Source organism: Equus asinus, chromosome 11 (genome assembly GCF_041296235.1).
Source record: "Equus asinus isolate D_3611 breed Donkey chromosome 11, EquAss-T2T_v2, whole genome shotgun sequence".
Taxonomy (NCBI): domain Eukaryota; kingdom Metazoa; phylum Chordata; class Mammalia; order Perissodactyla; family Equidae; genus Equus; species Equus asinus.
The window spans coordinates 59,594,332-59,617,301 of NC_091800.1; positions in this window are offsets into that span (position 1 = coordinate 59,594,332).

Genomic DNA, 22,970 nt, shown 5'->3' on the forward strand with positions numbered 1-22,970 from the left:
TGGTAACCAAATTTTATTTGTGTACAGGATCTAATTTTTTTTCACAGTTATTACTGAAAGCTATTTGCTACTACAAAAATAAATTATATAATGTAGATCGTTCTTTTTGTACATTTTAAAGAATAGAGTGATACATTTTATAGTATTACTATTTGAAGTTGTAATATTCACGACATAGCAGCATGAGGCAATTAGATACTCAAAAGGTCAAATTATCAAAAAATTAGTAGTAAATTATCACACTCAGTCCAACACCACATTGGGTCTTGTGGTAGAATATACAAATAAATATGAAATATTGCTTTCGATATAGAGAATTCAGAAACCTACACGCAAAGTGGTATAAAACAAAGTTACACATCAACACAATGAGAGACTCTGGTGATAAAGATTCTATCTGACAGGTAGATTCTGGGAAATCACTTATACAGTTTCAAAGATGACCTTTGTGCCAAAACTACCAAATATACATCTTCATCCAAACCTGACTTCTAAACTCTAACTCTTCATTGCCAGTTCATACTGGCATTATACCAAACTCCAATATTCTAAGATGAATTCATTAGTTTCTCTCTAAAGGTCCTCCTTTTCTATTTATTATTTCTGTTAATGAAATTCTTTACTTCCTTTTTGCACAGGTTAGAAATATTAAAGTTAATTTTACTTCATGCCTTTGCTTCTTATTTCCCATGTCTAATCACCAGCTAAATTCTGTCAGTTCTCTTACCACTACATTTTGCAATATCTTCTGCCCTTCTCTTCTAAAGTTACTTCTTGTTAATATCTTGGCTCAGGTTTTCAGCATCTGCTTTATCTGTTGCAATATCTATCCAACTAATCTCTAGGTCTCCAGATTCTAACCTTTTTAATCTGTTCTTCACAGTGCCATCTGAGTTATCTTCATGAAAACAGGTAAAATTCTGTAATTTTCCTTTTCAAAAATCTTCTGTGGTGCCTCATTATCTAAAAGCTGCAATTCAAAATCTTTAGCATAGTATTCAATGATGTCAGTTATTGAATCTAAATTACGTTTCCATTTTCATCACTTGAAACCAAATTATCTTTCCATTTTTACCTCTTTACCACTTGCATCATTTCTTTCTGAAACTCATGAGTTAATCATACCAGTCTACACACTCCCTCCCAAATATACCCTAAATCATCCAGACCCTGTGCCTCTTTTCCCTAAAGTTATCTTGGACAGACATGGCCTCAAACTCATTTATTTTAACTAGTATACAAAGCAAAATTTGTCTTTGATTGACTTAAATCAAAAACAAGAAACAGTGGATTTCAAAACTTTTAAAACAAGTGTTTATATTGGCAGTCCTAGGGATTTATGTCTATGGCCCTGCCCAATAAGGATTTGTTTAGTAAAAGTTTTTATTCAAGTAACATATACATATAGAAAAGTGCACAAACAACAACCATGAGCTTTGATGCATTCGCTCTTGTAAACATGTCCATGTAAACAGGAACCAGATAAGAAGTAGAACATCGACAGGCACCAGAATCCCCCTGTCCCCTCCAAGGCTACAGTTCAGCAAAGATAATCACTAGTCTAACTTATGCCAGATATCTATGTTTTCCTCTCTCTCCTTTTTGCTTTAGATAAATGAAATTATACAGTATTGCTTTTTTGTGGCTGTCTTAGTTTGCTCAACGTTTTATTTGTGAAACTCATCTATGTTGCTGCACGTAATTGTAGTTGTTCACTCTTGCTGCTGTAGAATTTATTCAGTCAGCAAATGAATATGCTGTAGCATAATTACCCATTCCAATATTGAGGAATGTTTGTGTTCTTTCCATATTTGGATATTTATAATAGTTCTATAAGGTTTTTATGCCTATATTGTGTGGACTTTGGGATGCGTTTCTACTTGGTCTACACTAAGGTGCAGAATTGCTGAGTCAAGAGTTTAGTATATTCATTGTTAGCAGAGTCTGCTAAACAGTTTGACGAAATGCTTTTACCAGTTTATTCCACCCCAAACAGCATATGAGAATTTGAGGTACTCCATATATGGGCCGGTACTTGACATTTTCTTTCTTATATTATGTATTCTACTGATTATGTAGTGGTATCAATTTTAGATTTTCATTTTAGGTTTTTCTTTTCTCTAATGGCTAATAAAGCTGGGCACATTTCCTAATGTTACTTGGTCGTTTGGATATCTTCTGTTGTGAAGTGCTTGTTTAAGTCTCTTCCCCATTTTCCTCTTATCTTGGATAACTTTTGCTTACTTACTTAGAAAGTTCTTCACTTATTTATTTAGAAGACGTTTTTTTTTCTGAGAAAGGTTAGCCCTGAACTAACATCTGTGCCATTCTTCCTCTATTTTGTATGTAGGTCACTGGCACAACATGGCTGATGAGTGGCGTATGGCCATGCTCAGGAACTGAACCCTCGAACCTTGGCTGCCAAAGTGGAGCATGCCCAGTTTAACCACTAGGCCATGGGGCCAGCCCCCTTACTAGTAACTTGATGAAAAGATGTTCTTCCTATTAATGCATTAAAATTTATCAGTTTTTTTTTTATTACAGACTTTGCATCACTTTTAAAACATATCTGCCAGCTCCATAATTATAACGATTTTCTTATCTTCCGCCTTCTGGGAACTTTAGTTTCTTACTTCACATATGTGAATCTACAACCCATATGAAGTTGTTTTTTGTCTATTGAGTGATAGATCAAAATTCATAATTTTAAAAAAATGAATAGCCAGTTGACAAAGCCTCAATGATTGAAAGTATATCTTTTATCCCCTGCACTGCAGTATTAACTTTTTCATAAATTATTTTGTTATAAATTTGTGAATATTTTTGTTTTATATTCTCTTAGAATGATGTTTAAGAATTAAAAATCAACTAAATTTTGGAAATCTTGTTATATGTATTATCATATATGTATTATCAGCTACTAGGTAAATACTTGGAATTAAGTGGTCAATATTTCTTTAGTAAACTATTTATTATGTCTAATAGATAAAATCATTCTAGTTCTTTGTTTAATATGCTTCTCTAATATCTAAACATTCATCTTGTTCCTTCTGTCATATAAATCCACTCTACATTACTTCTCTTTACTCTCTAATATTAATGTCTTACTCTATTTTGCTCAACAGTCTCTTCCAACATGTGATTGCTCAATCTTGTCTGTACCTATTCTCAAGTAATTCCCCTCAACTCAAATTTAGATTTGACTCTTTCTATATATCTAGCTCTACTAATTTAAGCTCATTATTGTTTTCAAATCTGACTTAAAATGCTTTTCTCTTGGGAAGACCATTGCAGATGATTGTACCTGTAAGCTTCTTAATTGTTAGTGATAAACTGTTTCTTGTTAATGTCACTCTAACTATTATATAGAGCATAAAACACATGCAATCAATCTATTTTTAGTTTTTATCTAGAAAGCTTCTCTAATATCTAACCCTTTTTCTCTTCCCCTCTGCTGTATAAATCCTACCTAACTAAACCACTTCTTTTAAAAGTTTTTTCCAGTTTTAGAGAGATGCAATTGACTTATAATATTGTGTAAGTTTAAGGTATAAAACATAGTGATTTTATTTGTGTACATATTGCAAAATGATTGCAAAAAGAAGGTTAACACATCCATCACCCATGTAGCTGTAATTTGTGTGTGTGTGTAGTGAGAACTTTAAGATCTATTTTCTTAGCAACTTTCAAATATGCAATACAATATTGTTAACTGTAGTCACCATGCTGTACATTACGTGCCCAGAACTTATTCGTCTGATCACTGGCAGTTTGTGTCCTTTGACTACCGTCAACCATTTCTTTCACTCCCTGCCACCTAACTCTGGCAACCACCAATCTTTTCTTTGTTTCTGTGTGCTTGCTTTTTTTAATATTCCAAATAAGTAAGGTAGTACGGTATTTACCTTTCTCTGTCTGACATATTTCACTTAGCAAAATGCCCTCAAGTTTCATCTATACCATTGCAAATGGCAGGATTTCCTTTTTTATGGCTAATATTCCATTCTCTCTCTCTTATACATATACATATACATAGTATATATTAAAATTATGTGTATATGCAATTATACATTGATGGGCACTTAGGTTGTTTCCATGTCTTGGCTATTGTAAATAATGCTGCAATGAACACAGGAGTGCAGATCTTTGAAACAGTGGTTTCATTTCCTTTGGATATACACCTAGAAGTAGACTTGCTAGATCTTAGGGTAGTTCTATTTTTAATTTTTTGAGGACATTCTATACTGTTTTGCATGGTGACTCTGCCAATTTACATTCTCACCAATAGTGTACAGGGTTCCCTTTTCTCCACATCCTCACCAGCACTTGTTCTCACTTATCTTTTTGATAATAGCCATTCTAACATGCATGAGGTGATAGCTCATTATGGTTTTGATTTGAATTTTCCTGATTATTAGTGATGTTGAAAATCTTTTCATTTATCTACTGGTCAGTTGAATATCTTCGTTGAAACAATGCCTATTCAGGTCCTTTGTTCATTTTTTAATTGAATTATTTGTTTTTTTGCTATTGAGTTGTATGAGTTCCTTATATATTTTGGATATTAACCCCTTATAAGATACATGGCTTGCAAATATTGTCTTCCATTCCATAGCTTGCAGTTTCAGTTTTCTAATTGTTTCTTTTGCTCTTCAAAAGCTTTTTAATTTGATGTAGTTCTGCTTGTTTATTTTTGCTTTCATTGCTTATGCTTTTGGTGTCATAGCCATAAAATCATTGCCAAGATCAATGTAAAGCAGCTTTTTCCCTATGTTTTTTTCTAGGAGTTTTGTGGTTTTAACTCTGACATTTAAGTCTTAAATTCATTTTGAGTTAATTTTTGTGAGCGAAAACAACCTCTTTTTATTTACCAACACCAGGACACCACATTTTGAGCTTTTAAAAGGAAAGATCTCTTTAAAAATATTCTCTATTTACTTCGATTGCATAATTTTTAAAATTAAAGAAAATATTTACACTGTTAATATATAATGGTCTTGTAGAAAGCGTGTCATGAAAATAGTTTCACTGAGAATTTTAAAATAGATATCAATACATAAAAAATAGTCACATACATTTATACTATTTGGCCTCCAGTTTCTACATTATATTGAACACTGTCCTTGATTTTTCTCCCTTCATTTCCCACTTTAATTTGTAGTTAATAGCAATATACATTTCAGAGAATAAATCAGATAAATTAGAATGTGGAAGATATAACTGAACCAAAAAGTTCTAATAGCAAAAATTAGTCAATATAAGGTCTACCAAAATACAGATTCCCAAAGAAGACTCTGGTCTTCCAAATGAACAAAAGAAAGGTCTTAAGTACATGAAGAAATTTTCTTCATGGATTATCCAGCTTAACACTTAAAAATAAGAAATGAAAGGGTGTTTTTGCTTCCTTAAACTTTTGCCAAGGAACATCATCCATATTATGATTCTATTTTATGGATTATAGTCACTGCTTCTTGACACCTACTGCCCACCACCAACCCTAGAATATAGTGAAAATTTGAGACATTTTTAGGCATTCCATGGGAAGAATCTGCCATTTGAAATAAAACCACGAGTCTACTTCATTTCATATCAATTTCCTCTAAATAGCTCAGTAATCACAGACTCACCCCAATGCTGCTCAAATCCTTCATATTTCTAGGTGCTCTCTTTTATATACAGTCTAATTTCAAATGACAGGCTTTAGGCTTCCTTTTGAATCTAGTTTAAAGCAGCTATTGCCATTGTAATTAGTTTTAACTCATTATTGCTTAGTGATGAAATTCACTCATAATCTTAGAACATGAAGTGATTCATTTTAGCTGAATTTTATTTACATAGAGTGTAAAAATAAAGTTATGAAAATGTAAAGTTAGTATATGAAGAGTTGTTTGTTCTAATGAAAAAAATATATCAAAAGGTATTACTTAAATTAAGAATATGAGACTTCCTTTTTGATTTCCAATAAGAGTTTGGAAGTTATAACTTCCATCTTTACAACAAGGAAACATAGGAACAAACTGAAAATCAATGACTTTTCTTAGATTTGAGAATTGAGGCTGCAAGGCTAACCACCACTTGGTGGTTCACCAGAGAGACTAGTAAATACAGAGAGTCACAATCAAGATCTGCTTACTTAAAGTAGAAACTGTTGAAGTTGATACTGTTAGAAACCTTTAAATAATGATTTTGACGAATTACTGGAGGTTGAGTGTGGACTAATATAAGAGTCAGAAACTCCTGGAGGCCTTGGTCTTAAAGGGAGCCCAAGACTTCTTACTTATTACCTCTGTGAAACCCACCATGTTCTCATGGTGAGACAAGAAAAATCCACCCCTGGATCTGGTAAAAGGAGGGGAAAGTAATCATCTTGAAATATGCTCAAATCCTTCACCAGAGGGAAAAGACTTTACTAGAACCTCATCTTACCTAGAGGGAGGGCCATTTAACCAACTCAAGCCCCCTCTAGCCTTCCTGCCATACTCGATGATGAGAAAAAAAAAAAAAACAACTAAGAAACATTGTGAAGATCACAGCCACGGGACACATATCCACTAAAATACTGATAATTATTCATAACCTTACACAATGCATCTTCTTCTCCCCCATACATATATCTTATCACCACATCAACAAGACTCCAGTCTAATAACAGTAGATTATAGCTGAATAATCTGTAAGGCATAGAATCTATTGTCTCCAACAGGACACTAGAGGACTTTGAAGCATCTGGCAACTACAGTGAAAGAAAACATTACCAACAGCCCAATTTTTGGCCAGATTAACACAAAACCTCACACTTAAGGTCTTTTACCTCAGTTCCTATTACCTGATATATCATATCTGACTTCCATCTAAAATTAGAAGCATGTTAAAAGGCAAGAGAAATATATTCTGAAGAGAAAAAGCAAGCATCAGAACCAGACTCATATATGACACAGATTTTGGAATTACCAGACGAGGAGTTTTAAATAACTGTATCAAGGCTTGAATGGCAAAATAGACAACATGCAAGAAGAGACGGGAAATGTAATTAGAGAGATGGACATTCTAAAATGGCAATCAAAAGGAAGTGGTAGAAATCAAAAACTCCAACAAAAATGAATAATACCTTTGATGGTCTCATCAGTAGACTGGACCTGGCCAGTGACAGAATCAGTGAGCTTGAAGATATGTGAATAGAAACTTACAAAACTAAAATACCAAGAAAAAAGTAATGAAAAAAAACCAGAAAATAACATTAAAAAATTGTGAGACAATTTCAAATGGTGCAGTATATTCATAATTGGAATACCAGACGAGAAGAAAAAGAGAATAGAGAAGAAGAAATATGTGAAATAACAAAGGCTGAGAGTTTTCCAAAATTAATAACAGACGTCAAACCATACGCCCATAAAACTCAGAAAATGCCAAATAGTGTAAATACTAAAAAACCACACCTCGGCATACCATATCCAGACTGCAGAAAACCAAAGACAAACAGAAAATCTTGAAAGAAGTCAGACAAATTAAGAATATGATATTTTCTATGGCATGCCAGGTACAATTTTGACAAGTAAAGATAAACTAGAAGGAAATTAAAGACAAATTCCACCTCAAATATTAAATATCTCTTCCAAATTTTGGAATTTTTTTCTACTCAAATTAGGATGTTTTACAATTTGGTTTAAGAGATTCATGGATGTATATTTTAGTCAGAATGCTACAATGTATTTCTAGAGTACCCCAGTAGACTTTTTAAAAATTGTGAGATTATTTGAGTGACCATGCTAGGCTATAAGAAAGATCATCAAAGTTTTAACTCACAGTCAGATGTCCAAATTCTACCATTCGGAAAGTTTTCAATGAGTCCTGGCCTCTAACTGAATCATAATAGAAAGGTGATCAGCCCTCAGCTGCAGCAGAAAGCCACTGAAGAATTGGGGTCATAGAAGATAGGGTTCACTCTGCTCTTACAAGCCATTCTCAAAGGAATTTGTATTTGTCCTTTCCAAGAGCAGTGCAGTGCAGCTTATAGGATTAGAAGCTTGTAACATAATAAAGAATATCTCAGAAGTGAAATCAACACTCAGTATTTATAGAAATCCTAGACAAACTTTGCATTATACTGCTGGAAGATTGAACACTAGTGCCAATTCTATACCTTTGCTATGCAAATTCATAAAACCAGTAGTTATGTATTTAAGCAAATCTAAAAGTACACATAATGATGTTTAAATTTGGTTAAATGTTATTAAGGATACTAGACATAAAATTAAAAATGCATTCTTTTAAAGTTAAAAAGCCTTACAGTTCAATCAATCAAGGATCTTGTACCTCTCAGGAATACTAGTAACTGATTTATCTTGTTTTGTGTTAATGAGAAAGAGAAACAATCAGAAAGAAAATCAGGACTCAATCGCCGAGAAGAGTCAAAGATATAAGTTTTCTTTCAAAGGCTTCCTGTTTGAAACTTTCCCACAAAGAAGAAAAAAAGAGCTTCAGATCTTATTTTCAAGGAATCTTAGTACATTACTTACAGTCGTTATGGATGGTAAAACTTAGAATCTCACATTTTGTCAGAGCTGAAAGCTAGTGAAGCAAAGATCTGTCATTTACTGATTTGGCCTTAAAACATACTACATTCAAGATCTAAACATAATAGCATAGAATAGATGGTTGCAAAAATGTCTTTATTATAGATAGCTAACAAAATCCTTACTTCTTTTCCTTTCAAAGTAAAACAAATGACCTTTGTTTCTTTAATACAGGGTACACGCCTTTCTCTTAAATTTTATGAGATTTCAATACAATAAGTTTTGCATTTTGAAATTTTTACAAAAGACTTACAACTGACATTAATTATGCCTTCGATTAGGGAAACCTCTTAACCTTAGCAGCAGACTCTCAAAATTTCCTCAATCCTGTTTTCTTTTCTTTGGTAGATCACATTACTCATCAGCCATATAATTATTTAGGTTTGGGCTAAAGGAGTGTGAGTAGAAGTGATGAATGACATTTCCATGCTTGACCATAAAATGCTCGACATGAGAAACCACATTGTCTTCCTTCACTTGACCTGCCAGATTCAGTGGAAGATCTGATCCTACAGGATGGTGAAACTACAACATGGAAGATGTGAGGATCTTTGAGTCACTGTTTTGTGGAGAACTCTCCAGAGAGACGTTTGATTGCATTAGACTGCTGTGTGACTGAACAATAAATATCTATTATATCATGCCCCTGAGATTTTGGGATTGCGTCATTAGTTGTCTTTAATTATACTGATAAAACCATTGTAACACATTTTCTGATCAATCAGTTAATTGATTAGCTAGTATCAGAAAAAGACGTAGCCCTCATTCTGCCATTAGCCATGTGGTCTTGCACAAGCCACATAACTCGATTTTAGTTTCACTATTAGAGAAATTGGGCTAACAAAGCTTTATGTGGCCAAAGGAGGCTGGAACAGTTTAAATTTTGAGAATCCTGTCTACTAGTTCTAAGTTCTGTGATTCTAAATTTTGTTGTTTATATTGACAAATTTTTTTAAAAGAATTGTTTTAAAATCCACTACAAGTTCAACACATTGTGAGAGTTATTGGGGAAAAATTGTGTGTTGTTTCTACTATTAAGGTACTAAACCATGAAATAAATTAATATAAAAATGAAAGAAGTAGCAAGTATTAACATGCTCAGTGTGTCCACAGGACGTTAACTTAAATGTGATTTGAAAGATGACAATGTTCCTTGTGAGTATAATAATAAGAGAAGACACAGATGTGGAAGTTTTATATGGCAGAATAGATGGGTGGAGGTGGTGGGGAGTAGAAAGGGAAACCACATTAACAAGTAAATGCAGTGAAAAAAGCACATTAAGAATTCAGGAGGCATTGTTTTCTAAAAATTTCTGCTCATTGCTTTCCTACATGGGGTGAGAGCCAAACTATAAAGATAATTTTAACAGATGAAAATCTAAAATGCATTTTGACAATTATATTATTTTAGTTCTATATTTTGTAAAATCAAATTGTCTAGCTAAACTATCTTTTCTTTCAGGGCTTGGCAGACCTTGTGCCGAATCCAGCCCACCACCTGTTTTTCTACGGCCTGCAAGCTGAGAATGCTTTTTACATTTTTAAATGACTGAAAAAATAGGAGAAAAATATTTTGTGACATGTGAAACTCATTTGGAAAAATCAAATGTCAGTATCCATAAATGAAGTTTTATTGGAAACAACCACACTCATTTGTTTATGTATTTTTGTGGCTGCTTTCACACTACAACAGAATTGAGTAGTTGCTATAGAGATCGTATGGCCTGCAATGGCAAAAATATTTGCTATCTGGTATTTTGCAGAACAAGTTTGACAAACCCTGCTTTATTTTCTTCCTATAACGCTGACTTTGTTAATTTGTAAAATATGATAAATAATACGAAAAGTTATCTACAATGATGCCCAGAGATAGCAAATTTTAAGAAATCAGTGTTTCCCGCTTTTTGTGCAGTCTCTTGGAAAGAACCTAATCTTTGCAATCGGTAAGACATCAGTTTGAATCTGAGATCCTGCATTTATTACCTCTTTGATTTTATACAAGTCACTTAACTTGTGTGAATTCCTTTCTCCTCTACGAAAATGTGGGTAATTCCTCACAGAGTTGTAAGGATTAAATGATATATGTACAGGATTTCATATATACATATGACATCTTCATATATATTGTTCCATATATTTTATACATGTTAATATTTTCTACTTCTTTAATTTCATATTAATTTATTTCATCATTTAGAACCTTAATAGTAAAAACGACATACAATTTTTCCCCAATAACTCTCACAATGTGTTGAGATTGTAAGGGACTTTAAATATTATGTATTCATATGTATGTTCAGAGTATGGTCACTGTTAATATTTCTATTATTTGGCCATAAGACAATAAATATGCATTTTAATCTGAAATTCAAAACATCATTTGTGATTTTGTTTAATCTACTACTTTAATATTCAGAGGTTTATGCAACGTAGAAAAGATTTTTTTCCTTATCAGGGATTAAAATCAGAATATTGTACACAATTTTCTTAAGGATATAGTTCTATAATATATATCCAGTAAAGTTGCCAGAAAAGGTGTTCTGTTCCTAGACAATTTCAGAGGCACTTACAAGATCTCTCTGGTCTACATCTGGCAGAATTGACTTTAGGAAATCAAGCTAAAGATCTATTCTTGCATTATTACTTGTCATTTACCATTTTATCACATGTGTGAGATTTACTTTGAATATTCTGTGTGCTTGTTTAATATGAGAGTGGAGTTTTTATTTCAGTTTTTCCCAATTACTTAATCATGTTTTAGTTGTATGAATTTTTTACCTACTCATATTATTTTATAGGAAATATATTAAATACAGTTAAATATATTGTTATACATAAATAAATATATGCAATCATTTGCATATTGAGACAGTGTATACTTAGTCAATGGATTCTCCAACTTAAACTACAATTTAAAATCATCATAGGGGCTGGCCCCATGGTCAAGTGCTTAAGTTTGCATGTTCTGCTTTGGCGGCTTGGGGTTCACCAGTTTGGATACTGGGCACAGACCTACATGCCACTCATCAAGCCATGCTGTGGAGGCATCTCACATGGAAGAACTGCAATGACTTACGACTAGGATATACAACTATGTACTGGGACTTTGAGGAGAAAAAAAAAAAGAAGAAGATTGGCAACAGATGTTAGCTCAGCACCAATCTTCTTCACCAAAATAAAGCATACCTTTAAAAAAATCAAATCAAATCAAATCACCATAAACTACTAAAACCAAGAATATTACAAATGGTGGTTCTGTTTCTATTCAACTACTCCTAGCATCCATCCTAAAGTTAGTCAATTTACTTATTTGCTTTAGGCATTTACCTATGATTAGTCCATATCAGGAAAATAGTTAGGGTTTGAGTATACAATGGCTGATATTACTAATTAAATTTCTACTCATATTCTTTGCTTGTTATTCATCTTACAGTATTTATTAAGGGGCTTCCAGTGGTAATGAGAAACACTTAAAGCAGAGATTGGTCAAGGAAGATAGAATGAAACCCTAAAATAAGCAGTTTTATTGAGGTTACAGAGGAAAGGTTTGAGCTGAGAGAAAGTTAAAAGATAAAATGGTAGATTTCAGTTAAGTGATTAAGTGTGGGTGATAAGTGAAAGAGTTATGTATGATCTCTAGAAGTTTGACTTGAGGATAATCGAGTAGATAGTTTGTCAGCAAACTGTTCCTAAAATTTCAATTCAAAGTCTTTTTAATGGCGCCTTCCCTGAGTTTAAGGGAAGATTAAGTTCTTCTTTCATCAATGTCACCACTGAGTTTTATATCATTTCCCATTATGTGAATTTTCTTTTTACATTTTAATTTTCATTTGTGTAGCTATTCCACAATAAGACTAATCCTCTTGAGGGCAGTGTCCCTGAAAAATATCAAAGTGACAATAATCAGTGGGGATGGAGAGATTATTCCTTAAGGAGGAGAAGCAAATGTCATATAAAGCGTTTGTCACTGAGAAGGCTGCTGGGATTTCCATCCCTGGGCTGTCAGTGCCTATCATGGTCGTAGACATGGTCCCCGAAGAATGGTGTGGAGGAAGGTCTCCGGAGACTTTAGGTCAAGTGTTGTCAGGCTGTGTGACTATCTCAGTCATCCATGAGAAGATTGAAGTCACCCAGGATGCTGGAATTATTCAAGGGTGGAGAGGAAAGCTGGGACTGAGTGCCTGTAGCCTGCCTCAGTGATAGTGAAACAGTGATGTGGAAGTTAGCAGAGGTCTAAAAGGACAGGGCTAATGGGTGCTCTCTCCATATCATTGTCCCCACACATTACACCCCATAAACTCCCTTCTATCTTTCTACTGCCCCTTCTGGAAATGGTGTGATTGAGCCGGCTATGTCTGTCGAAGGATGTAAAGAGTGAGCTAAGAAGCAATTTTTGCGTAAAGGTAGAAAAGCAGGAATTCCACTACCATTCCAGAGGCATCTTCTTAATTAAGCAAATTTGGCACTATTGCTTCCATTTTTAAAACCTCTATTGGTTTTCATCGCCTAAAGATAAAGCTCATGCTCACAGCACTTCCCAGTCTGATTCGGTCCCTTGTCCAGCCGTATCTTTCTGTATGCATCCTCTCTTCCTCCTCCAAGCACAGTGTGCTCTGCTTAATGAAATCTTCTCCTCATCCTCACCCTTTCTTTCATATATCCTTGTCTATGCTGCTTTCTCTCCCTGGAAATTGCTCTCTTTCCTGACCAGCATGATAAACTTCTACTCGAATTCAAAAGTTAGTTCAAATGCTTATTCCTTGCTGAATCTTTCTGTGAATATCCTCACTCAGTGTTTTTATAGATCTTGGTTTGTACCTCGACTCACCATATTTTATTTACAATAATTTGTTCACACCTGCCTCTCAATTTACTGTGGGCTCTCTGAGGGAGAGTGTCATATTTTATTCAGCTTTGTCTCAACATCAAGCATAGAACCTGGCTTACGGTTCACATCAATAAATACTGGCTGATTGTATGAAAGAGGAAATTGTACTGTTCTTTGTAAAATGATAAAGTTTTAATGTCAGCACTCTGCATAACCAAATAGGCATTTATAAAAGTAGAGTTGTTGGACTTGTATATTCTCTTGTTTTAAGCCCTTTTGACTTTTCTAACAGCTCTTTTCTCCTGTTGATTGTTGTTGGTTCTTTATTATTATTTTTTTATCATATGTTAGCAATAGCTTTGAAGGAAAAGAGTGTGGTGTATAAACTGACATACATGGTTACACAAACACCTGTTAATACTCATTTAGTACTTTCATTCCTGCTCTTTTCAGAATTCTCTATGTCTAAAACTTAAACCATTTGGATTGCAAAACTCACATTCTCTAAGAAACCGGTAGGGAGAGATACACAATCCCCCTTTTCTTCACTTCATAAAGAAATTTTTTCATTCATAAATGACTAGTGTGGCTTATTTTAAGTCATTTTTGTATGAATGTGTTATTATCATATTTTGTTATTTTCTGTTACCTTGCATCTAATGTAAACATCTGGTCAGATTGTTATGTATGCAATTATTAACATTCATTGAAATATAAAGGAGATTACTGCATATCAAAGGGGTGTGCTGAATAAGGAAGTCTAAATTTAAAAATACTTTCAGTTGGCTTGTCTTATAGCATAAAAACATACTTTTCATGAATAAAATATTCTGGGGAAGTGAAATTTTAAAAGACCATACTTTTCTCATTTTGTTTTCATTCAAAATAATTGTCTTGTACTTTTAGTGGAAGCTATAATCTACAGTGACAAAAACACATTTTCCTGTTTATATTTTAAAGCCAGCAAAAATTTATTCAAGTAGGCATCTGAAATTTTATCATCAAAATTGAGGCAATAATGAAAACTAGTTAGAAATATGACTTCTAAATTCTAACTGTACGTCTTCACATACAAAATGTATGATCTTGAACAATTTTCTTAACTTCTGAAAGTGTCTCATTTGTTTATAAAAGTGGGCTTACTTACGCTATCTTCATTACCAAGTTGTTGCTTCATAGGGGTATGCTGAAGAACATAACCTAGTACAGGTCACACAGCATTGTAAATGAATAAAATGGGACTCTTGAAATACAATAGGGAGGGGTGAGGACTGTGGCTAATCTTATTTAAATAAGATAAAGTTCAAACTTTTATTTAAAAGTTAATTTATTACTATTATTATTATTATTGTTTTCATTGTTCTATCACTAGATCTATATTAAACCAGTACTATGTGGTAAGGCATTTTATTGTATTGGTTGTGTTGTGCCATATTGTATTTTGGCTAGTTCTGATTACCAGACAGTTAAGTTAAATAAGAGCATATTGGATTCAAAATTTAAAGCAAGTTAATATTACTAATATTTTCTCATAATGCAAAACATATACAAAGAAATAAAATGATTTCACCATTTTAATACAAATATTCAAATAAGTAAAATAACAAATTTACGTATGATTATGTAACGTGGATAAGAAATTCTAAAATGCAAACTATGTCAGGTTATGCCAAGGTAAAATAAATAAGAAAGCACATGAGTGTTTTTTGCTTTGCTACCTAAACAAATTATTAATATTTAGAGAAACCTTTCACTGGTTCAAAATAAACACATATTTAATGGTTTACCACATGCATCTGTGAAGAGGAAAATGTGAATAAGCGTTATGGGGTATCTCAGAGTCACTGAAAACACAACATCAATAATGTGTGCAATCACACATATCTCACAGAATGCCAAATGTTCTTAAACTAGAGCGAATGAGAGTCAGCGAAGAAACTGTTTAGAGCTGGTTGAGAGCTGCCTCCAGTACATGTTGATAGTATTTTTACCACAGTAAAAGAGGCATTTCCCCTTCAAAAACACTGTCAGTGGCTCATAAACACGGGCATTCCTTAGGGAGTCATCATTGCCTTAAAAGATCATTGAGCCTGAAGAAAACAGTGCAGATTTTAGGACTCTAATTTACAGTACCGTCATTCTGTTCATGAAATAGTTTTTTTCTCTGGTTTTATGAAGAAATAGCCTTTGATACAAACTATGAAACCAGTAAATTGGATAGAAGGTGTCGTTCCTAATTTATAACCACCTATGGTTTCTAATCTTTTAAGGAGTAATGTGGAAACATGCTGTTCAAGCAATAAGTGGAAGAGATAAAAGTTGTGGAGTGATTTGGAGTAAGAGAAACCAGGATTTGCCAGAAAAATGTAAAATAACAGTGCTGGCAGTATTTTAGTGAGTTAAAACATAATACAAAAGTGTAAGTCAAAGAAAAGGAATAGATTTCTTTCCATCTTTTCCTTTAATCTAGATAACCTTAACCAATATATATTTTTTTCTGAGATTAGGAAGACTATGACACTATGTCAACATGTGCAAAATCATTATATACTAGCTGTAGAAAGATACCTCTGCCAGTATTTTAATACATGGTTACATAGAAAATGCTGGTGTTAAAGATATCACAGTGATAAGTGCAGAGAGTAATTATCCATCTTTATGTAAAGATTGTTTAAAAAAATAAATTGAGGGCCCGGCCCTGTGACCAAGTGGTTAAGTTCACGCGCTCTGCTTCGACGGCCCAGGGTTTCGCCAGTTCGGATCCTGGGCGCAGACATGGCACTGTTTGTCAAGCCATGCTGAGGTGGCATCCCACATGTCACAACTAAAAATATACAACTATGTACCAGGGGGCTTTGGGGACAAGCAGGAAAAACATAAAATCTTAAAAATATATATGGATATATAAATTGAGTACTGAGTATATATTTTCAAGAACAGAGGTTCTATAAAAGTAACTTAGTATGTTTTCACAATTTCACATATTCTATGACACTATCCCTACGAAAACGTTCCTGAAGAAATATAGTCATAATGATAAATTTCCCTGTGTAAAAAATTAGTTTTCTATATTTTAAATGATTAAAATCCCTCATTTTGAGAAGTAGTTAGAAGATATGAGATAAACACATTTTAGGTATTATTATAAGCCATTCATTAAACGACTGATATACTTAATAACAATTTGTTGAGCACAATATGTTCCATAATAAAGGCATATATCAAATCCTCTGAAGGCATAGTGGAAGGTTTGGCCTCTTTTTATGGAAAGATCGCAAAATGTTGTAAAACAGAAGAGACACTTAGGAAGTGAATTCTGATTAGTGGTTTGCCGACTGAGTAAGGTAAGGGGAAAGCATCCCACCTGAAGGAAGCAGGATGTGCCAAAGTAAGAAGGTGGGAAAGAGCACGGGATGGGAGAGAAACTCTAATCACTTCCTTGTTACTCTAAGAAAGATAAGCAGGGATCAGATTATGAGAATATTTTACGCGGTGCTAATAATTGAGATTTCTGGTTGGCAATAGGAACTAGAAATGAGTCAACATTTTTGAATATAGAGTGTATGCAGAAAAAGATTATGAAGGACACAAGAAAGTCAGGATCAGAAGGCTTCGTGGGCAAAGTGATACTTCAATGATATCTATCCTGTTCCTTCCCAAATGTACATTAAAATGAAGTATGAAATATATAAACAGGAACAAAAATGTCCTAATAACAGGAAGCTAAGGATGTATGTTCCTTGTATACCACAAATTTCGGGGAACTTAATTAACTAAGCCAACTAATATTTATACAGTAGCTGTTATGTCCTAGATACTAAAATAAAACAAATGAAGTATGTAGATGCAGCGAACACCTACTGAGGATATCAATCTATTAAGTAATGCAGATGAATAAATAAAGAGGATGTAAGCACGTGATCTGGGAAACAGACAGCACTGTGGGGGCAATGATGTGGACAACCTGCCTGGCGTATCTGTCCAAAGTCTATGAGTCAGTTTCAGTATTACTGCTGTTAAACACAGTAAAAATTAACACAATAAAATGTCTTTTTCATGTTCATTTCGCATTAAAACTTGGTAGGGGTGAGGAGAATGTGTAGATTCTTCTCCCACATACTCATATATGTGTGACATGAATCTTGCATCCAGAAAATAAAGAATTCTTACAAATCAGTAAGAAAAATGCAAACAACCCAATTTTGTGAAAACGGGCAAAAACGTGAACAGAGCTTTCACAAAAAGAAGCTATTCAAATAAGCAATAAGCAAAAAGCAAAGGAAGGGTACGTAATGCCGTTATCTATCAGGCAAATACAGATAAAAACTATATAGGTATAATACTATACGGCCATTGAAAAGCTAAAAATGAGAGCACTGAATCTGTCAAGAGTTGATAAGGATGTGGAGAAATGGGAACCCTATTACACTGTGGGCGGGGATGCAGAGTATAGAACACCTTAAAGAACTATTTGGCAATACCTACTAAACCTGAACATGCCATAGCAACAGAAACAGATGGAGATAATTTTCATATTGTTACTAATTTAACAACTTACTCTAAGTACATAACCTCATTTATTCCTTTCAATAACCTTGATGCCCTGCTTTTTCAGTAGAGGATACAAAGATTTAGAGAAGTTAAATACAGTATAGCCATTAAGAGCATACATTTGAAGTTAAATTAATATATGCTAAAAATTCGACTCTGTCACATGATAGGTTGTCTTTGGACAAGTTACTTTCCTGTCTCAGCCTCAGGTACATTATCAGTAAACTGAAAATAATAGGGATACATAGGGATATTTTGGAAATTAAATAATATAATACATGCAAAACACTTTGCAGTACCTTGAAAATAAGTAATACAGTAACGACTATCATAAAATTTTAAAATATCAAGGAATAAATTTAAGAAAAATTTTGGGCCATCTGGCTTTACTTCATAATGTAAATGAAGGCTTGAGTAAATGAAGATGCATGCTGATAATGATTATCATCAGGAACTAAATTGTCTTCAGCCTATCTTCTTAACCACTTGCTATATTTACTTCTATGCACAACATAAAACATTGATAAAAATGAATTGCCAGGGTTGGCCCCATGGCCTGGTGGTTAAGTTTGGCACCCTCTGCTTGCACCTCCAGGTTCGTTTCCTGGCTTGCACCCACCCCATTCGTTGGGAGCCATGTTGTGGCAGCAACCCACATAACACAGATGTTAGTTCAGGGCAAATGTTCCTCAAACAAAAAGAGGCAGATTGGCAACAGATGTTAGTTCAGAGTGAATCTTCCTCAGCAAAAACAAAAGGAAAAAAAATAAAAAGAATTGTCTGTTATAAACTTCAATATATCACCCCAAAATGGAGAGATGAAAGATCTCTTTTCACTCATAGCCTAGAAGGTATAACAGGGATTAAGCAGTATAATTTGATTTTCATTAATTTTACTGAATCTCATCATCAGAGGTTGCCGTGGGTGGCAAGGGATCAGCTGTGATAGTAGGTCTTGGTCCCCCATGGTAATATATTTAAATTTTAGTACTTTTTTTTCATGGTACATTTCTAACATATACAAAATAAGAAAGAATAGCATAAGGATCCCCCATGGATCCATCAAACAACTTCACCAATTATCAAATCATGGCAAATAGTATATCATGTCTACAACACTTCTCATATCATGAATTATGTTTAAGTTAAAAACATCCCAGACAGCATTTACTTTCATCTATAAATATTTCTGGATATACATGTATAACAGTACTTTCTTTTTAAGTAAACATGACCAAAATACTATTTCACACTAAAATAATTAACAATAATTTCTTAATATCTTCAAATATCTAATCAGTGGTTGGGTTCTTCTTCCCCTTCCTCTTGCTTTCTCTCAGCATGTAATTTGAACTAATAGTTCTTTCTCCTCAACTGATATCTATCGGGCAGGGTATCTCAAACGTTTTGCATTCTCTCTCCTCAGGGAGAATTTTCAGGCATTTTTTTTTCTAGCTGTGTCCCCACTCCATGAAATTTTGTTACCATTGATACACTGTATAACTGTTTATGTACTGTGCTCCTTTGGAGGGCCAAACAACATTGTTATATGTGAAATATTTTTGTCCACTAAGAACAAATATTTTCCCTTTGGGAGCAATATCCTGGGTATTGAAATGTATTTTACATATTCTAACTTCTGGCATATTCTTGATGAATATACTGCATCTACACTGGGAAATCATATGGCCATTGTAGACCATACTTTCTGTTTTGTAGCCATCATTTATTTTTAGTTCCCCTGAAAAATATGTATTTAATGCTCTCCCCAGTCCTTATGTTACTGTCTCTCCAATTATTTTTGTTCTAATATCTCATTTGTAGGTTGACCACTCAAGAGTCATTCACAGGAATAACATTCCTTGAGTTCTTGCATATTCATAATAGTTGCTTTTGCATTTCAAGATCATTTTAGTTCATATTTTTTTCCTTGAGTTTCTTAAGTATGATACTTCTTTGTCTTCTGGCATAAAGCGCTGCTGTCGAATAGCTAAGGCAATTTGATTTTCTTTTTAAATGGCTTTATTATTGCACTTAAATAACCAATAGATATTTTTTCTTTGAAATTTAATAATTTTACTAGAATACATTCTTATGTTGGCCATTCTAGTTTATTATTAGTTTAATATTTATTAGTTTATTATTTATTGGTTTATCTTGTTTATTTTCCGAGGAATCAATGTGTCTTTCCAATATGTACTTTCTTATTTCTTTTACAGAAAAGTTTTCTTGAAGCATAATGTTTAGAATGCGTACTGCTGAATCACTTTGGTTCTCTTTTTTGGGAAGTCCTCTAGTACGTATGCTGGGTTTTTGTCTGTCTTCACATCTATTCTTTCTCTCAAATTTTTCAAAATTTCTCTCTTCATTGCCTTTTGATTAAAAAAGTTGTCCTGTCCACTTCCTTTTTCTCTTAAGGCAATATCTACTATATTTATTCATTTGTGTTCCTTCCATTTTATTCTTTATTTGAGATATTTTCCTTTTTTATTTCTCATTCTTTACTGAATTTTCATCTCTTTTTTCAAAATTTAATTTTCTTCAATTATATTTTTTCTCAGGTGTTCCAAAACAGATTTATGCTGTTTTTCATATCTTTTTATTTTAAAATTATCTTAGCTCACTTTGAAATATTAGGTGATAGTTTTCTCCTCTTATGCATAATTTTGGTGTGATTTTATTGCCTGTAGGGATGATAGTATATTTCTTATTCTCTTCCTCTTATAAGACTCTGTATACACTTTGACAGAAACCCTTTTCTGTTGCTCATGTTTGTGTGATCTGGATTTTCTATACTTTTGCAAAGGACAATTGGTTAGGAAGCTTTTCTAGGTTTATGGGCCAGACTTCCTTCTCTGTTACCTTTATGATCAGTTAAATATATTTCCTTTTACTTTAAAAATCTGCATCCTCTGGGCACCTCCTCTCCTCTTTCTTTTCCCTCTATTGTATCTATCCTGCTTACTTTGGATTCAACACTCAGCAGATTCTTCTAGGAATAAAGTTTTGTTTGGAAAGATTTGGTAACAAAGCAAAGAATACATATTGCCCAGGCTACTCCAGTATCATTTTTTCCCTTTGCCTTCCCCTTTCAAGTCATGAGTATATTTTCACATTGGATTGTCAAGGTGTGGGGAGAACATTTGTTGATGAATTATTTTCTAGTTCTCTGTGCTCTGAGAAGCCCTGTTGCCTTCCTTTAATTCGTCCCATGTGACAAGGGTTCTATAGCTGTTGAGGATTTGTCCCTACTCAACAGTATTATGGAATCCATGGGGATTTCTGCTGCACAGTGGGGACGAGGAGAACTAAGGCTAGAATTTTAGGGATTCACAGGAGTGGAGCTTAGTACTCCATATTCAACAGTAATACCAATAAAAATGACAACAACTTTATAAAGATAGAAACAGATCTGGTAATGACAATTTAGATAATCTTACGAGGATATAAAAAATATAATTAAATGAAAATACCAATTTGGGTGCTAGCATAGGATAAGGGAAAATGAATTGTGTGATGCAAAAGGGAAGCAAAGATTATCCAATATAGATATATAACTTGTTACCATGGTGGCAACTATAAATGCTGTTTTAGGTTAATTAATACTTATTTTCCTCCTTTTTTCATGCTACCTTCTATGAAGAGCCATGATGGTGGTTAATAAGACAGTATAGTTTCCAAATGGCACATAAAAGAATTGACATCATGCCACAGGAAAATGGTGGCTGGCTGGAATTTGTGTTTCTCCTGTGTTTAGGGTGTGTTTCTTCTTGTAACCAAAGGACAGGATTAGATGCTAAACAGCAGAGTGGTCCACTCTGCTGGTTAGTCTCATTTACTCTCCACCTACATTCCACATTCCATTCTCTATATTTTTCAACTTGCTCTTTCTATCAGAGAGTTTGACCTCTACAGTCTACATTGCAAGAGAACACTGGTAGCCAGTTCAGCATTGCTTCCCATTTCTGTAATTACATCCCATCTGCCTCTGTTAGTTAGACGCTCCCCTGCATTCTCTACCGATGCTATCAGTCCTATACATAGTAGGAAGCCCAGTTCAAGTGTAGCGTCTCTCACTGTTAACTCCAAACAACAGAATATGGCCCCACTGAGCTTCACGAAATGTTCTCTTGGTTCTTGAAGGTCATTGATAGTCAAATCCTGTAATTCTCTTTTGTGTATATTTTTTCCTCACAGAGCAGGATCTGTACTTCTCTCCGACTCTTCTGAGACTCTGGTTATCAGCCTGGAGACAATGGGAAGAGTGGGCATCTGAGTATTTTCTTCTGAGATATCTACCTCAATTAGGTTAAAATATGTGTATCTGCAGTAAAATAAGTGTACACATTGAGATTACATTTTATTTGATTAGACTCCAAGACCCCAAGTGTTAAATTTTTATTAGTGCACAACTTATCAAAACCACTTATAAGCACATTACAGATTTTGATGAATAATTATTAAATATAATAAGTGAGATCTATTAGAAACGCCTATTTAAATGAGAGGGATGAGGCTTCTTTCCCCATTATTTAGTGTACCCATATGAACTATGACATATTAGAAGAGATACAATTTTACCAAATTATTAGAATATAATTTTATTTTTAATTCTTGGTGAAATAAAACTTGATGATGCTTATTTGTAAAAAGAAGTACATAGGAAGAGAAAATGTTTTATTTTTTCAATGTCACTAAATTCTTGGAACTTCTTTCAATTTTAACGCTGAAGATCACAAGGTGAGCAACACTTAAAAATTTTTTTTAATCATTTATAACCATTAGGTCACCCTTCAATGTTTTTGAATCAAAAAATTAGAAACAACCTGATTTTCAAAAGAATTTATTACTCAGTTATTAGTGTCATTCACTTTCTTAATGTGGATACCAATAATCCATAGTGCCCTTCTTTTTGGTTTTTGAGAAGTATTACAGCATGTCAACTGGGAGATAAATTTTAAGGGTGAGGTTGGAAAAGAGAATCAATATGAGTCTTTAACAGAAGGCTTAATTTCATG